Consider the following 18,310-nt stretch of genomic DNA (forward strand, 5'->3'; position numbering starts at 1 on the left):
ACTTTCCCTTTGTCCCAGAGACTGTGAAAGGGAGAAAGATGTAAAGACAAGGAAGGAGGAAAAACATGATTTAGATAATAAGCTCGGGGAAATAACCACACGTCTTGCAGCCTGTGTGTCTGTCACATCCCTCCCATAGTTCCAAGGAAACATAATACTTCTTTATACTGTGTCACTGTTATACCTCGCCACCCACTGAACCCCATTGATGGTATTAAATGTAAGGAAATAGAATATGTAAGGAAGTATGACAACTTATGCAACAAATCTAGGTCAACAGCATTATTGTTTTTGATTCAATACTGTCAGTTACTCTGAAGAAATTAATACCTTCAAAGATTCCATGTTTCAGATGATCGTAATTGTCAAGACATCATGAATAAGTACACCACACTGATCAATAATGACCACACTGATGACAACAACATAACAAGCAAACTGGCCTGGACTTCCTTGTGTGATGTAATAACTCAATCTAAGCTGACACGATATGATACATAATTACTACAGAGCAACCATCCAGTGAGCTGGTGTTTGATATCATAAATACATTTCCATTGTGCAATGTGCACAATTACTCTCTGTATGGAGTAGGTATTACATAACCTTACAGTAAAATGTGCAAAATATGTTATTTCATTATTATTATGTCCATAATGAATTTAAAACAATCACAGAAAGCAAACACTATGAAAATACACTAGTTGGAATCTATAATATGTAAATGTGCATTAACCTATACAGTATTTTAACAATAAAGGCTGGCCATAAAGTAGCTGAGTGCTTAGAGCCCACCAGGGAAGCTATAGGCCCTGGTTGTCACAGGTTTGATTCCAGGCCTGAGCTTTTTACTTGATTTGTTTATTTGGACGGGAAACTGCATATTACATCCGCAGTCCTGTCTGTAACAGGTATTGTACAGTATGTGTATGATGTACGAGCACTATACAAGATGCTTACCTCTCAGCAATTACCTCTTCCAAATATTTGTTTGTGGACAGGACCTTTAGTGTGCTAAATCTATGGAGAACGGCAATCAAATATACACATTCTGGATGCTAAACTCCCGTCTATATAATTCATTGGCTAATGCTTGTTCATCAGTTTCTGGTCAAGAAGTGTAATATACAATGCATCCACCTGAGGTCGCTATAACTGAGTCAGGTGTAGTTAACTCACTCTCATTGTGTTTGAAAAAGAGAAGAGGACATATTGATGTGGATACTGGTCAGGTGGGCACTGGGGACATCTCGGCACCAAGATGTAAACATGTATTTTGGCAGGCCTTGATGGCGTCGTAATGACTGATTTTACTCTTGGTTGCATGCTGAAAATAGACGATCTACAAACTCACGACTGCGACGCGTTGTGAGCTTGTAGATCAGCCCAAGCGCAACCAAACATAAAATTACTTGTCTTTTAGTTCTACTGGATCTCTAGTCCCTCCCTAACATTTTAATCTAGTTTTTATTTGCTGACGAAATTGTCAATATATTTAGTATTAGTTTTGCTCATCATAGCTTGGTTTTTATTTAGTTTTTGTCAGTGAAAAGAAGTAGTCAACAAACTTTTCCGTCATAGTTTTAGTCGAAAAAAAATCAACACTAGGAACCAAAAAGTTCCCAGGTAGAACCCTGGCTACTCCTGGCTTCCAGCCACAGAGTCTTTGAGCATGACACTGAACCATTAACTGCTCTGGGTGAGAATGGTAGGCCTTATTGCTGTTTGACTGAGTGTGTGAATGGAAGAATGTAATGACATTTGGAAGTTCTTTGGGTAAAGCCGTGCTATAGAAATGCAAATCATTTACCTTTGTAGCAATGCTGCCTATATATAGAGCCAGGTCATCTGAGAAACTTTGTTCTGCAGGTAAATGTCAGTAGCTCAAAGGGAAGGTACAACATGGGTGGGAGACATAAAGAGGATTGACCTGTTCTAAAGGAATGCTGGGTATGAGGACATGCAAGACATTCAGCATTTAAATACTTATGAGGAAGACAGCAGAGCAGAGCATAAATGTTTTGGTTCCACTGTAAACACTATTCTATGTGTGTTTCATAAAGACTGCCGTAACCGATTGGCGTAGGTGTTTGACCAAGATTGGGAAACTTTACAGCATCTACAATACCACCGAGAAGACAAGGAGAGGGTTCATTTAAAAGGAAGAAGGAACCTTTCTATCATCCCTGGCTACTCAGCAATGGCCACCGGTAAGAGTTTGTGACTGACAACTTTGATTCAGATATAGCATACAGTCTTAGCCTACAGTTAAAAAAAACCTTTTTACTGATAGACAGTACTGGTACATTTTCTCTTCTGAAGGTACAAAAATGTGCTTCTGATCTTGATCCTGCACTGAATGTTTAGGACAGTTTATCAAAAGAAAATGTTGTGTTATTTAAAATACCGGTATACTATTTGCTGTATATTCATGCTATAATAATATAATGATAATAATAAACCTTGTAATTAATGTTTATTGTTTATGTATTGCTTTACTGAGTTTTATGTGAAATAATAGTAATTGCTTTATTGCTTTGTTGGCTAGATATGCTATATGTTACTGTCTTGACTGTATGTGTGTATGCAATAATATGTGTTTTAGGCCTCCTGAAGTTGATGGAGAGGGCACTTAGAATGGGGTTATTTGGGGTCAACAACGCAAAACATTAGAGTCAGCCATGTTGTGTAGAGTACTGTAGGTCAATTGTTGTAATCTGCCATTGCATTTAATTAGCACTTTAAAATAGCAGGCCTGTTATATAAGCAAGCATTTCACCCACATTATTTTGGACCATGGTTCTCAAAGTGGGGTCAGAGAACCCTGAGGGTCCTTGGGAGAGTTCTGGGGGGTCCCCACTCCTCAGCTAAATGATTGATAATTAGTCAACCAAATAGACCATAATGGATCACTAACTCCGCCAGTATACAAATGTAACCAAATGGACCTGTAAGGGTAAAGAAAGAAAGTATCAACTGGGGGTCCATGGCCTAAATCCGTATCAAACTTCCTCATCGTCCTCATCGTCCTTATTAAACACCTAAACATCTACAATGTCAAGAATGTAAACATCTAAACATCTACAATGTCAAGAATGTATGATACCATCAAATCAGATTAGCTGTATTAAGCAAATGGAAACCACATTCTAAAATCCACCAGGTTTGAGGCCTCTAGTCCTTACAAAAGGTTGAATTCCTCAGATCAGAATGATTGCACTCGATCTGCACATGCTTCCATAGATTGCCTTCTCACTTAAGAAATGACAACTCCCTCACAATTCTCACAATACTGAGAATGATACTATTTTTATTTTGAGTAGGCCTATTTTATTTGTATATTTCTTTTAATCAATTTTGCAACCATGAAACTACAATACTTAAATACATTGTATCAGTTGTTCAGATTGACTACTGCATAAAGAGTTTCTAATTTATTTGGAAAATGGCAACAGGGTGTTTTTCTATACTAAAACGGCTTTGACCTTTTCATAATTATTATTTCACTTATAGCACACTTTCCCTCTAATCTAACACTGTTCATAAACAGTTCTCATAGCCATATGTTTTTTAGTGTGAGCATTGACGTATTTTTTACAAATCATACAAGCTCATCTGACTCCACTTTGAAGGGCATTTCAAATGTGATGGGATTGCTGGCCTTTTGTTCCTGTGGCCAGTTTGACAGTTATTAGCTATAATGAACATTCCCAGAGATATGTTTTTTCAATACCACCTCACCGCACAGTGGATATTGATAAAATAATAAGAGTATAACAGTTTAAAGATGTTTAGGACACACCGTTTGCCAGAGTGTTATTTCAATGATCAATCAATGTCTTGCCTGCCAAGTATAACATTGATTTTGCAGTCATTCATTACGTGTGTGTGTGTGTGTGTGTGTATGTGTGAGTGAGTCTTTATTCATATTTAACTATAATTTCTCCTCCTGTCTGCTATGTTTACAGGGTACCAAATCGGTGAGTCGGTTGGAATTGCAATAGGGTTTTGTGTCCTGGCAGTCCTCTTCTCTATTGGAATTGCACAATTTTGCTGCAAGTACAAATGCAAGAGCATCAAAAAATGCTGCAAAAAGTTAAAGAAAAAGGGTGAGTGGAGTTGTGACATGTTATAAAGTGATGCATTATAAATATATGATACATTTACTTACTTTGGTGTGACTATTTCCCCTGACATGGCAGCATTACACTGTTTTTGGGAGAGAGAAAAAAGGCCCTTGAATGTAAAACATCATGTTGTGTGATTGTGTGTTGGGGAATTTATAATAACGTTGAATGAATTTCCTGTGTCTCACTCTCTCTTTCATTTCCTCTCTCCAGAGCCAACACTGAAAGACAAAGTGCTCACGTGAGTCATTCTCTCTTCATTAAGTCCTGCAAACGTTGTTGCTCCGCATTGTCTTATACGGTTCTCATGATGTGCTTATGTTTGACATCTGTGTTCACAGCAAAGTGAACATGAAGAAAACGCTGTCTAAGAAAACGCCGCCTCCCTTCTCGATCAGCAGCAGCGTGAAATAGAGTTTAAGTCGCGAAAGAAGTGGACAACAACCACACCAGCACACTGGTTCCTGTCACTTTCCCACACTGCATCATAATCAACAGCTGCTCTTTTTTTGCACATCGTGTTTTGCATCAGTGTTTCTCAAATGGGGGTACGTTGACTGTACCCTTAGGGGTACGCAGAGGTACTACAGGGGTTACTTACTATTTCACATTGACACATGTATTTAAACATGCAGCCTTAAACCAAATTAAGTACAACATTTGACAAGCACAACTGAATAGAAAACAATAGGTTACTTACATAAAATTTTGATTTGATATTTTCGAATCAAAATGTTCTCGTTTAAAGGGGTACTTGGGATTCAGCAATCAGGAAAAGGGGGTACTGAAGCCCAAAAAGTTTGAGAACTGTTTTACATGATCTCACCATGCTTCCACTGTGCATCTTATTTTATCTCTTATTCACCATGTGAACGTTAAGGAAATACTGGCTGGGGAAACAGCATTTACCCCTTACCACAAGCAGCATGTTTTTGGTTTGTTTTGTTATCACATACTGCAGCTTACTGCGGTTGTTTTGATGTCTGAGTAACCTGATCAGCGCTTTTGGCCAAAGAGGCATTAATTGCTCTCTCACCACATGCAACCCAGTTAAAAATATTTTGCACACTTTTATAAATAATGTTCAGAATGATACTGTAAAATATTGTATGATTGTATGTCTTGTTTTTATGTTTGATGATTTTGTTATGTTGCTGGATAAGAGGAGAGAGATGGGGGGTGGGGATTTGATTGATCGATTGATTGATTCATGGATTATTCTTTTTTAGTTTTTCCACTGTTAGCAATTTGTAAATGCATGTGTGGTATCTTCACTTCACTTCATCTTCAGCTTATGACTGGCTGTAAATTTGATAAACCCATCCGTGTTGCTTAATACCAATCTCAATCAGATCATGCCTAAATACACCACACAGTCCACCAGGACCAAATTACATCCCCATACGTAAGACAAAACAAATTGCCATTTGTTAGGCAGTTGAACAGTACACTGCACTGTACACCCAGTGGATTGTAAGAGAACTTGTTATCGCGTCCGTTGAAGAGCTCATCTCGATGAGCGATGAGCTCATCATTAAGCTTTGCTTAATTGTAAATAGAGTCTCAATGAGCTCATCATTAAGCTTTGCTTAATTGTAAATAGAGTGTTTCATCATTAGAAGTAGATTGAAGTAATTTGAGTGTCATCTTTGGTTTGGTCTGATTGAGACTTGGAAGATGGATTACATATATTATGTGGAATAAATATACATTATTACCTGGGGCATGTTGCTTGAGGTTCATTAGTGGGGACCGTCCGTCCCAGTTCATAACACTATGGGGAGGGAGTTGACTGAAAACAATCCCAGCCCTCCCTGTTTTGCGAAGGTCATTTCAAAGGTCATTTCACTTAATTTGTGTGAATACTCCCCAGCAATCGTGTTTAGTAGCAACATTTCATCCAACTGATATGGTGAGTTCTTTCAGCAGCTAGGTCACTCGTGGTGATAGCTCTGTGGGCTGTAATTTACGCTTGTGCATATTTGTCAGCTACAAGGAGAGTGGATACAACGAAAGAGAAGTGCTAGGGTGATGTTGTTTAGTGGTAGACTCTGAATTTATTATTATTAGCCCTAACCCTGAAGAAATGACAGCTTGCAGCCAGCAGCAGTTGGCAGCAGTTTATCCTCTGCCCTTCCTGTCATGAGGCTAAGAGCATATCAACTAAAAACACTAACTATGGCTGCTGTGCTTATTGACATATGTTTTTTTTGTTTTTTTTTTTGCAACAGTTTGCCAAAGGCCATTTCCTGTTTCAGAATGACAGACCCTACATATGGGGACAGTACCTGCGCATGGGGACTGTCATTTAATGCCTATATAATGAGAGGCCAAGATTGGAAAGTGGTCCTGCAAACTTTGTTTTTCTTTGTTTCTCTTACAAGGTCATTATGATGTGTTGGACTTGGCTTGCATCTTAATCTGCTGCAGTTATTCTGAGCTATTTTTTTATAGTTCTCTCCAAGCTTTCGAGGATTTAGTTAACACGTATTTATCATGAGAATCTAAAGGAAGTACTGAAGGAGGCTGCATTCACCAATTTGTCCTTCTTGCTACGAAACTTATTGCGGTTGCCATGATGTCTGAGTGCTGGATCAAGAGTATTGGCTCATGCGGCAATGCATCTACCCACATGCACATAAACATGCAACCCAGTAAAATATATACAGAGGTGGAAAAAGTGCTCACATTTTGTACTTAAGTAAAAGTATCAATACTGCACCGTAGATGTACTCCGTTACAAGTAAATGTAAACGACGCCAGAATTCAAAATGTACTTGAGTAAAAGTATGAAAGTATTGGCATCAAAATGTACTTAAAGTACCAAAAGTAAAAGTACTATATGTTTGAAAATAGCAGATCTACAAGCGAGCCGATCTGAGCTTGTAGATCGGCTATTTTCAAATTGCCATTAATTTTCAAAGTGGATTAATGTATGTTTTATAATAGTAACTAAAGTTTTCAAATAATTGTAGTGGAGTAAAAGTACAATATTTGCCTCTGAGATGTGGTGGAGTAAAAGTAAAAGTACTGAAAACTGAAAATACTCAAGTAAAGTACAAATGCCTCAAAAACTGTACTTAAGTAAATGTACTTAGTTACTTTACACCACTGGATATATATATATATGTATAATATATAAAAACAAAAAGAAAAGACCAGAAATTGTTCAATTAAACATCTTTAGAGTTCAATATAAGAGAACTTGAAGCCATTTCTTATCTGTTAACACCACCCACTCGACGACCACTAATCAAGACCTCCCACCGCCCCCACTTGTTTCACTTCCGTTAAAACGCCTTTTGCTCTTTGTCTGTCATAAACACCCCCAAAGAAACAGTCCTGGTTACACTTTCTATTCAGTCAGATGCTCTTATCAGAGGAGCTTTATTGGCATGAGAAAAAAGACGTTTACATTCCCAAAGCAATGTCAAAATAATAAAAGCTGTTGAAAATGGGGAAATGTATATATACGGTTGGAGGGGGTACAGCATTGTGTAAATATAGCTACAGTATGTCACATTGCGTCGTTATATACATGTTATATAGACCTTTTTCCAGAACACTGCCATAGGTGCTGCTTGACACGGCAGTTATGGTTGCCGCTCTGAGAAATCGGTCTATACGCAGCTTTTTGGAGACAAATATCAGAAATCTTTTGCAGTCACTTTGAGACAAATAGCTGCATTTTTTTTACACAACTATAAATAGTATATAAAAAAAGTTTATACAAAGCCACTTGCAGTGCAAGATCAGAGCAAATGATATTGCAGCACACTATGGCTATAGACTAAGTCGTTTTAAAATTTTTATTGCTGCACCAAAAATAGTCAATTTCTTTCTCAAGAAAAGGAATGTACAATTCTCCATACTGACAAAGTCATTGGAAATACCTACCACCCTCCTTACCACCAGCACCACAACCACCAACAACCAAAATCTCCCTCCACTTGTTTCACTTCTGTCACATCATCTTCAGACATGTGTCTGTCACAAAGAGGCAGTGAAGGGGGGAGTTTGTCTGAAGACCCTGCGCTCGTTTTCTTATTACATTATGAGCTGATTATTACATTATGAGTTTTTATTACATTTTTCTTATTACATTATGAGCCCTTATTACATTAAGAGCCGTTATTACATTATGAGTTGCTACACCCCCCTCCCTGGCTAGGGATATACTTTAGATTTGTTTCTTACCCCAAACCTGAAGCAACAACAGCCAGCAGTACTTTTTTTACTGTTTTGCAGTTTGCAGCAGATTATCTTCCGGTCCCTTCCTGTCTTTAACAACATAATGAAAAACACTAACCACGGCTGCACGGTTGTGCACATTTTTTAACAGTTTGCAGAAGGCCATTTCCTGTTTCAGAATGAAAAGTCCCCCATCACAATGCGTCGGAGTACAACGAGTTGTGAGCTTGTAGTTTGGCAGTAGTTGATGTATTTAGGGTTAAAGTGATCGATCTGATTGTGTCAAACAGAGTCGCAAGCAACTGAGAGAAACAAGTCTACAAAGAGACAGATGTGAAGTGAATGAGAAGACTTTTGACATGACTACCAGTTAAAACCACCATTTTATGGGCGCGTTGGGCAGTTGTGGCTTGTCCATATGTGGCAAGAACACATCTGTCTATATAATGTGTCTTCCCACCCGCTTGGGAACCGGAAGGATCCCAATTCGATCCCGGGCTCCCCCAGAGATAGTGTCAAAGTGTCCTTGAGCAAGATGCTGAACCCCTAATTGCTCCCGAGCAGGTTGGTGCCTTGCATGGTTTCCTCCGGCATCAGTGAATGTGTGTTAACAGTACGCCCAGTGTTAAGTGTCCCGCGAAGCTTGGCCAATGAGCCAAGTGTAGGACATACGTACATACAAACAGACAACGCCAGATGTAGGACTCATGCTCATCACAATAAACAATGTTTTCCAAATGGGAGAGGAAGTTGTGTGTCTGTGCTAGTGCATGTATGCACGGTCTGATCATGTGTGCACCATAGGGGTGCACGCTGACTTGATTTGTTCACCTCCTGCTTGCCTTGGGCATGCTTGAAACTAAAGCTTTCTTGGAAATGATTTTGTTGAGATTGACTATAAAACACAAAACAAAGTATGCGTGATACGCATACTTTCGCAACACAAAGTATGCGTATCACTTGTCGTCAACATCAGTGATGTCAAATCACATTAAATCGAGACACCCGGTCCAAAGGCAGAGTGGCAGACTTCACTTGAAATGAAACCTCGCCCACACATGCACATGAAGTCAAACTTGCACATAGATACAGTAGACCTAACAAATGAAAACATTGTGCTGTTCATGAGAGCAACCATCTGTCAAAGCTTCAACCACAGCCTCTCTAGGCAGATCTCTTTTTTTGTAAGCAAAATGTGAATTCCCTCCAAAGACATCTAACACTTTCAGTGGTTGACTGTTTAGTTTTGGTATCATATGAAATTACCACTTCTCTGACTCAGTGTTTACCTATTATGAGGGCTGCTCAGAAGTTCATTTTCATTCAAAGAATATTATTTACAAATATAAACATACACCAGTAAGACCCCCTAATCGGGAGATAAGCGACCGTCAGGTCTCAGTATACACAAAGAGGCCTGTAAGTGGCATTGGTTCCACCCACAAGTTTGTACGACAAACGGTTGATGAGTAAAGCTTAATAAAGTTTCGGCCTATCAGAGTAGGGGGTGGGGCAAAGTTAAACCATTTAAGGTGAAGGACTCTTAATGAAGTTAATTGACACCAGGCACAAGTGTGTATGACAAACAGTGAATGAGTAAAGCCAAATAAAGTTTGGGCCAATCAGAGGAGGGGGCGAGGCTAAGTTAAACCAAAGAAGGTGAAGGACTCTTAATCAAGTCAATTGACAGCAGCCACAAGTTTGTAGGACAAAGGGTTGATGAGTAAAGCCAAATAAAGTTTCGGACAATCAGAGGAGTTGGCGGGGCAAAGTTAAACCAATTAAGGTTAAGGACTCGTAATCAAGTCAATTGACACCACCGACAGGTTTGTACGACAAACGGTTGATGGGTAAAGCCAAATAAAGTTTTGGCCAATGAGGGGAGGGGGCGGGGCTAAGTTAAACCAATGAAGGTGAAGGACTGTGGAGCAGCAGGAGTCGGTGGTCCCCAGGAATTCCCCGTGAGCAGCCCAGTTGGGGTGTTGATTTGGTCATTTTTGCACTATTTGGCGGCGGTCCCTGGGGGTCCGTGGAGGTCCGGGGGTCCTGAAGGTTGTGGTTTGGCAGGCAAGGAGTGTGTGTAGAAAATGTCACATGGATAGGGGCAACGGTGGCGGAGATATGAGTAGGGCAAAAGTGTGACGTGACAGGCAGACTGACGGACGGACGGACTGACGGACAGACAGCCGGTGGAGGTTTTGATAGTAAATGCGACCTGACGGTCGCAATAAACACTGTAAAAATAGTATATGGTGTTGCGCTCATATCATAGGAACTTCATGCTCTTTTAGTGAAACCCTCCAAGAGTTTTTGTTGAATAAAAACATCTGGGGTACGAAGACAGGAGCCGTGATGTTACTAAAAGCTTATACTGTATATAGCTTATGTTATAGATCATGAGCAATAATCTGACCAGATATGTCTCTGTGTGGAAATATGCAAAGAATCTTGTTGGTGTTTCTAGCAATCTATCTTACTCTTTCCATCAAATGTACTCTAGATAGACATTTATCTAGCTCGGATGTGAGTGTAATCACTGTGGAAATTGAGATGGAAAACGATACAAAAATACATTTTGTACATTTCCTTGTCTTTTAGATAACAGTCACTTTTTACCGTCAAAAACCATGACACAGTACACATTATGTTCCCTCTGAACTTCACCCACAGACACCTCAAACCTCCTCCTCATCCCCCACAGATGCACATGTACACAGCCAGTGCACGTGCATGCACACACATATAGCCTACATGTGAGTTGTGTGGTTCATACAGTATGGTGTTGCTATATAGTTCATTTGCTATTTGTCGCATAATGATTTGTTCTTCCTCCTTTTATTTAATAAATTTAATAAATTCAATAATGTATTGTCTCCGCTCATTGCCAGGCTGGACGTATCATATCATATCATATCATATCATATCATATCATATCATATCATATCATAAGGCTTAATGTGAATGGCCTTGGCCACCCTGTGTTGTGTGGGCTTCAATGTATTTGAGCTTATTTCCTTAGTTTCTGCTGTCTGCTATTGCTCTTTTGAGCATGTTGGCAATGATGGATAACATCAGTGAAATGATGAAATGTAAAAAAACAGTTTTGAACTAGAAGCAGTGCTCTTCCGAGCACAGGTCTCCACCAGGCCATGCGTCCTGGTGGTGCTACTGTATAATAGGCCAATGTAAAAAGGCTGGAATATGTTCTTCACCTTAGACCTTTCATGGCAATCGGACACTGCATGCATGATTTGAGGCATTGTGTTCCAAAAATGTGTTTTCCTAAAGTCTACCTGCTGGTGGCACTATAAAAGGCCAACATGAAAAGGTTAGCATTTATTCCTTGACATAGTGAGAACATGTGTGGCAAATTCCATGGTAATCGCAAGCTGCGTTGATGTTTTGAAGCATTTTGTTCAAAAACTGAGCAATCCCGCAAACTTTGGAAGCCAATATTAGCCAATTAGTATGGAATATGGAAAATCAGATGGATCGGACTTGATCACATGACTATAGAGATACTGTGTACCGATTTGCATGATTTTTGGATAAAATCTCAAGGAATAATAGGAAAAATTGTGTTTTACATAAGTCGGCCTCCTGGTGGCGCTATAAAAGGCTGATGTGAAAAATGCAGGGAAAGGGTTTTTCCTTGGCCTCTAGGGAATGCGCTTACAAAGTTTGAAACTGATCGGTGGAGTTATAGGTAAAACCACGAATCGGCCTGTTATAGCGCCACCATGAGGCTGATTTCAAAAATTTGAAGTGGCATTTCTTCTTCGACCTAGTGGGAACATGTGTGCGCGATTTCATGATAATTGCACTTTGCGTTTGGGATTTGAGGCATTTTGTTCAAAACGGCTCAATCCTACAAACTTTGGAAGCCAATCTTAGCCAATCAGGATGGAATATGAAAAATCGGACAGATCCGTGTCGATCACATGACTGTCGAGATACTGCCTACCGATTTGTAGGATTTTTGGACAAAATCTGTAAGAGTAGTGCACAGAAATGTGTCTTGCGAACATCGGCCACTAGGTGGCGCTAGAAAAGGCCCATTTGAAAAATTTAGGGCAGAGGTTCTAGATTGGCATCCAGGGAATGTGTGTGCTCACTTTGGCAGCGACCGGGCCAACGGCGACTGAGATTAGCTGCACACAAACTGCGAGGACACACGGACGCACGCACGCACGCACGGACGGACACACGGACGGACGGAGGGGAAAACATACTCTCCCCAAGCCTTCGGCTGGTGGAGACAATTAGGCTAATCCCCTTGCTTTTTTCGGTAGTGTTATCAGACAATAGGGATATCTACAGTAGATTTTATTTTGCACATGGGAAACCCTATACAGCATGGTGTCATGTCTACCACTTGCCACTTGCCACTTACTTCTGTTTGGAAAGTCCCTGATCTTTGAATTGTGGCTTCTGCAAACCCACAAAAAGGAAAATACTTCCTGTTTATGTTGCATTTTGGGACATGCAACTAGAGAGCAATTCAAAGCAGATGGTTATAGATTAAAAATGTTTACACACAGTTTATTTTTATTTTTATTGCAGGACCCCAGGCCAGTCTCACAGAAGTAGAATTCAAGATTGTCCATGCTGCTTATTGTGATCTCACACAAGTCACTCTGGAATGGATAAGAGTGTCTGCTAAATGCCCTACATTTTAAATTGTTAGAAATCTCAGAGATCAGGTTGGATATCATTAAATGATAATGTTACAGTATCAGTTGGCCTAACACCAAAGTAGCCAATCATAGAGCAATTATCCCTCCAGTCTATGCACATAGTCCATCCTCTTTTGGCATAACAACACTTTACCCAATCACAGATCAATCATCCATCTATCTAGGCTATCTATATATATAACACAATACAGTCAAAAGAAAAAGCTGCGTATGATACTGCCTGGCACCATGGACTCCATCTGAAGCTGCTGGACAATTCCAGATTGGCATATGGTGAACATCATCATGGAGATGCTGTCAAACCGCATGCTTCACCATACAGACCAGTGATGGCCAGCAAAGCAGACTTTGAGATGGGATTACACAGGGGTCTGTCCTCTCACCAATGTTGTTTATCTTTAACTATATCTACGACCTACCAGAGACATCATCCAGAAAACATGTTTACACACTGTTAGGATAAATTATGATACATAATTATGTTATTGGTGTATGAAGCTCATATGACCATATAAGATATTATTATGAACTGAACTCACAGTATAAGAGACCACATTTTGGTCGCATACTGTAGGTTCAGGCAAACTGATTAAAGGTCATAATAACTTTGAATGCCCTGAATAGAATCATGTTTTGATATACTGTGATACTATGATATAAGTCACGAGTGGTGGAAAATTACCAAGCACTACGTGTCCCTTTCTTCCTGTTACTTCCTTGTTATGATATAGGAACGAATCAATGAGTTCCTACTACTTCCTTGTTATGATATGGGAACAAATGAATAAGTTCCACGACTTCTTACTGTCATAAACTGTATGTCTTTATATACATGTTTTCCTCCATCTTGGAGGAGAGAGAGAATCCTCTGTCCTGCCGTTAGGGTGGGGAGAGATTATCGAGCATACCACTAGGATGATATGCGCACTGTTTTGTCTTCTTTGTCTGCTCTCTCAAGAATACAGCAATCTAAAGAAATATAGTCCTTTGGCTCTTTGTCTTATTTTAACTATGGATTTAGAGATCCATAATTTATTATTAATTGGTCCATCGAGCGACGGATACTGTTTGTCAACATTGGCCGACTGAGGGACGGATAAAGTGTTCAGGCTGTTAGCCATTTAAAGTTCACTTTCTCTCCCCCGGTGGAACAATGTTCAACACGTATCTGGAACCAGCCAAAATTGGAATTTATCTCTACATTGTTGTATTTTCAGACAAAGGAATTTTATTTGACAACAGTGTTATGAGTTTTGGATTAATGTGGAACCGCGTGGACATCCATCAGCACCGGACCGTGACGAAAGGCTGGATATTCCACCGACGCTCCCCGTGTCCGGCTGCTTTGGGATTTCCACGCATCGGCAAATTTTTTAAGTGATTAAGATAAGTACATATTTACTAAGTCCCCGTAACGTGTCGTGTCTGTTGAATTTTGAATTAACGATGTTAATGTAATGATAATTAATATGATTTGTGAATTATGTTCTCTCTCCGTTGGAGGAGTCCGATAGCTCCTAATAATGTTTTGGTTTGACACGCGTCGTAAATTAATCCTTATCTACTAGATACAGATGGTCGTAAAACTCTTTGTTTCATCTTTGTTTCAGGGTGTATGTACAACACCTTTAATCTATTTTTAACTATCTCTGGTTCGTGCTCTCGCTCTCTCATTGTGATGAGGAGTGCAGAGACAATACTGATTTTCAGACTTTAACTTTTTACGGTACAGTTGTTTTTGTCGTCAGTTTGTTTGGACCCTATGAATGGTCATTATATGTTGGGCTTATAACCTAGGGCGTGTGCTTTCTAGTCAGCCTGATTAAAACCGTGCTCATAGTCAGTTTGTGGTTATAGCTTGTTATGACTGGACCATATGAAATGGTCAGTATTTGTCAGTTATCTGTTTATGTACCGATAATACTGTGTTTATTTAGGTCTCTCACTTTCATGGCTTGGCCCAGCCATTGGAAATTGAGAAACAAATATTTTATCTTTGACTATGTTACTGACCAGTTCTGTTTTCTGTAATATTAAGTACTTTTAAGACGTTTTAAAATGTCTCTGAGAAATTAAAGTTAAGATTTAAGATTTAGAATAACTAACTCAAATTATTGATGCCTAAATTAATTTAAACTGTTGTAACTTTAAGACTTTAGAGCCATCCATAGGACTATGGGTCGTTTACAGTATCGATAATTCCTGTTTACTCTATCTGTCCCTCACTCCCTTGCGGCAGTCGCGATGCAGGCAGGGGAGTCAGGAACTAGCCTAAATTAATATAATATGTTGTAACGTTAAGTTTTAAAACCTCCTGGAGGATTCTGGGTGTGATTCTGTGAGAATGAATTTACTGTCCTGTATGTGTGTGCGAGCAGAAGATTTGTGCGTGTGGGTGCTGCTTCAGTAAACCCCCCCCTCTCTGACTCCCATCTCTGTGAGCATGAGTGCGTGCGTGCGTGCACTTGTGTGTGTGCGTGCCGTTCTGTATGTGTGTGTGCGTGCATGCATGTGCTTGCGTGGGTTTGAGGTGGAGTGTGTGAGCTCAACCCCCCCCTCTCTCTTCGTCGACGTGCATGTGAGCGTGCATGTGTGTGTGTGTGTCTGTCTGAGTGCAGCGTATGTGTGCCTGTGTGCCTGTCTGAGAAACCACCTGGATCTGTCAAGGTCAGATGGTCTGTGTGTGAGAGAATTGTTTTGGGAACAAGTGTCTCTGTTTTGACTCCTCTCTTCCATTTTCAACAACATTCTGATTGTTTACTCTCTGAAGTATTTTGTTTAATTGTCCTGTTCTTTTACTGTTAAGACTGCATTACCCATAAATCTCTGTTGGGAACGTCATGTCCCAGGTTACCATAACAACCAAATTAGACTCCATTGTTGAGAAGGACACAAGGTCGCTTCTCGCCCCTGAGGCGTATTACTTATCACTGACAGTTTCAACTGACTCCCCTGTGCCCAAGCTGCTACTGTACTGTACTGTAGTGTATGATTTAAAGCCCTTTTCATTGATTTAAACAATTTAAATTATTTGATTTAACTTTTATGTCACAACTATAAGTTGTAACAGGAAGGGGAGTGTTTAATATATTTTAATTGTTTAATATATTTTAATTTTGATTTGGTTTTAATTTATTTAATTTGGTTTTTCATTGATTTAAGATTTATTTGAAACTTAATTTGAAATATTTCTGTTTACATGGGCTTGAGACTGGACGGAGAGAGGAATGCAGAGTGTGGGGAAGGAGAATCGGGTCATCATCGAAAACCACCTGACTGATGGGGTGCAGACGAACCACGACCTGAGGCCCGGCCAGACCAGTGCACGAGCCAATCCACCGCAGCGGCACCAGTAAAATGGTGCCTGGTCGGTGAGTTTCTGTTGCACTGTTGAAATACAGCCATGTAGTACAAACGCTACCTGAAGTTCTGAACTAAATTGTTTTGGAAACAGTAAACTGGCCAGGTTTCGTCCCCCGTAGGAAACACCTGAAAGAAGACGCAATCTAAGACCCAGAAGAACCCACAGCTTCTGCATGTCCTCACCGCCGTCTCTCCACTGCCCCACCACCGTCATCATCGTCCCCGTCATCATCACCATCATCGTCGTCATCGTCATCCGATCACTGGACTTATGGACTTTTTTTTAATTCATCTTTTATTACAGGTTTTCATTTTTCATTCTTTATTTTTTATCTGTTTATTCAATTTTAATTCTGTCTTCATTTCATCTGTAAAAAACGATGAAATATTTTTATTTGGTGTCAAGTTTCTTTAACTTTAAGGATTTATTACAGTTCCCTTTTTGAAAATTTGAATTTCTAAATATTATTAAAGTCTTCATAATATTATTATTATTATTACCCTGATAAAATGTTTAATATGGAGGTCATATGAACCTCATACAAAAATTAAAAGGATAGATTGTTAGGATAAATTATGATACATAATTATGTTATTGGTGTATGAAGCTCATATGACCATATAAGATATTATTATGAACTGAACTCACAGTATAAGAGACCACATTTTGGTCGCATACTGTAGGTTCAGGCAAACTGATTAAAGGTCATAATAACTTTGAATGCCCTGAATAGAATCATGTTTTGATATACTGTGATACTATGATATAAGTCACGAGTGGTGGAAAATTACCAAGCACTACGTGTCCCTTTCTTCCTGTTACTTCCTTGTTATGATATAGGAACGAATCAATGAGTTCCTACTACTTCCTTGTTATGATATGGGAACAAATGAATAAGTTCCACGACTTCTTACTGTCATAAACTGTATGTCTTTATATACATGTTTTCCTCCATCTTGGAGGAGAGAGAGAATGCTCGACCTACCGTTAGGGTGGGGAGAGATTTAGAACTGTCTGTCTACCTTGTCTGTCTCTCCTCAATACAGCAATCTAAGATACGTCCTTTGGTCTCTTTGTCTTATTTTCACTATGGATTTAGAGATCCATAATTTATTATTACACACATGACCTGTCCTGCGACAACCAACATGGAGGGTGATGAAAATTGTTTCTCAATCAGGAAGAGGATATGGGCATCTTTGGCTGACCTAAAGGTTAGCAGAACAGCTTAATAACAGGGAAGCGAAAAGGGAACCGAATGCGTCTGTTGACAACAAGCGTCTGGAGTTTCAGCAAGCCCCGAAGTACATTGGTGTACGCTTGGATAGGACATTGTCCTTCAATCAACACCTAGAACAAGTGAAGGCCAAAGTGACATCGAGGGTCTCACCTATCCGTACTGGAAACAGGAGGAAATGAAGAACCTTTTAAGGGCACACCAGGTGTGCCCTAAAAAGGTGTGTCAACCGCATCATGGTGTCCCCATCTCTACCCCCAGTTTCCTGTCTCTCTATTGTCTTATCTAGATAGAGCATTCAAACTGCTTAAAAAAGCGAAGCCTAGACTTAAATGGGGAATCCCCAATTGACAAATGGGAAATGTTAAACTTTTGGTACTGTACAGTGTTGGCATGGCATGGGATGGGTAAATGAAATTTCAGAGGAATTTATTTGACCATGATGACTCGGATAAGATGTTCTTTGCTCAGAAGGCTAATAAACTATTTAGCCTACTTTGAGTTCATTTCAAATAATACAATATTGTTTTCATTAATTGTAAGGGTGAATTAAACTGTATTTTCAAATCAGGAATTATGTAAGGGGGCATCTGCCTGGATTCGAAAACACAACACCTAATAAACTGCATAAGGCTGTACGTTGGTTCAGACCATATAATATCCCTATAATTGTATGACAGACAAGGTCTACAAG

This window comes from Nannobrachium achirus (assembly GCF_963921795.1).
Source record: "Nannobrachium achirus genome assembly, chromosome: 8".
Lineage (NCBI taxonomy): Eukaryota > Metazoa > Chordata > Actinopteri > Myctophiformes > Myctophidae > Nannobrachium > Nannobrachium achirus.